We start from the raw sequence: 1,457 nt of genomic DNA on the forward strand, positions 1-1,457 counted from the left end.
GCCAGCTGCATTTCGTCACACCCGCGTCTGGAATACCGCCCTTGGCTATTCAAATTTGGCCAGTCTGGGAAAGGCGTAAGTTTATTACTTCCGCGTGCAGCGCTGCAATATAATTTCACACATGTCTCTATACTCTGTTCGACTTACTTGAATTTCTGCCTGGTGTGCGGAAACTGAAGGGTTGGGGTAATGTACCACTAAACCACAAAGACGTGGACGGTAGCGGAAAAAAATTAAGGTCTGTGAAAGTTTTAATATAAAGTGTTTCCGCCCGGAATCAAACTCGGGACCTTTTGCGTGTTAGGCAGACGTGATAACCGCTACACCACGGAAACTGCTACCCTCTGTGCAGCACCTCAGACTGAACTTGTAGGAAGATCGCTATTTTGCCGTAAAAGTCACTTTGCGGAAACGCACCGTGTAAGTACTTCCACTCGTCTGCAACAATCGACAACACCTTTGACAATCTGAATGCCATCACGAGTAAGAGCTTAAGTAGTCAAAGGAAATGCTCGCGTGTGAGTTCTCAGTATCATGATTAGTTCTATCTTTCCGTACGAGATACCGTCGATTCGAACAGATGTCACCAAAACCAGTCACTTCGTTGGCAGGCCCAGGGGTTATCAGCCCACATGCCATTCAAATTTCAAATTTAAAGTCCCCTCATGTAGACACTTAATTGAACACAGAGACTGTATGACAGAAAGCGCTAAGTTGAGATAGAGAAGGAATGACGGGGAGACGGGTGTCTATTGATACACCCATCTCGGCTTTCGAAGTAAATCATCCCCTGCATCAACGCGATACTATTTAACTTTATTTTTGTGTACACTTTCATTCATGGTGTCTATTGACACACACACCTTGGCTTTCGAAGTAATGGTTCAAATGCCTCTGAGCACTATGGGACTTAAATTCTGAGGTCATCTGTCCCCCAGAACTTAGAACTACTTAAACCTAACTAACCTAAGGACATCACAAACATCCGTGCCCGAGGCAGGATTCGAACCTGTGACCGTAGCGATCGCGCAGTTCCAGACTGTAGCGCCTAGAACAGCTCGAACGCGCCGGCCGGCCTTTCGAAGTAAATCATTCCCTACAGCAACGCGATTTTATTTAACTTTATTTTTGTTTACACATTCTTTCTCATAATCACAGGACTGGGAAGCTCATTTGACTATCAATATTTGCCACCAAACTCAGTTTCAAACGTCACGCCAAAAGAAAATCTGTGCGGAGACACTGATACGCCTCTGCTCCGACTAGGAATATGGAAAGACTCGCTTTGCATAATTAAGTTTCCGAGCTTCATCTTAACGCGAAAGCTATATGTCCAAGGACTTGCGAAAACGTATACGAACTCACAGCTCCCTGGATAAGTTCGTTGACCTTTGTTTAAGATGGTGATCGAGAAGGAAACAAATGTGAAATCTGGCGAATGTGGACGACTGGTTTCA

The 1,457-nt window shown here is 44.9% G+C and overlaps 1 non-coding gene across 1 annotated transcript; it reads right to left on the minus strand.

Moving 5' to 3' along the window:
* Positions 1 to 262: 262 nt before the first annotated feature.
* Trnav-aac (transfer RNA valine (anticodon AAC)) lies at positions 263 to 335 on the minus strand. Its single transcript has one exon. It is a non-coding gene; the product is annotated as a tRNA-Val (tRNA).
* Between the last annotated feature and the right edge of the window lie 1,122 nt (positions 336 to 1,457).

Source organism: Schistocerca gregaria, chromosome 3 (assembly GCF_023897955.1).
Source record: "Schistocerca gregaria isolate iqSchGreg1 chromosome 3, iqSchGreg1.2, whole genome shotgun sequence".
NCBI lineage: Eukaryota > Metazoa > Arthropoda > Insecta > Orthoptera > Acrididae > Schistocerca > Schistocerca gregaria.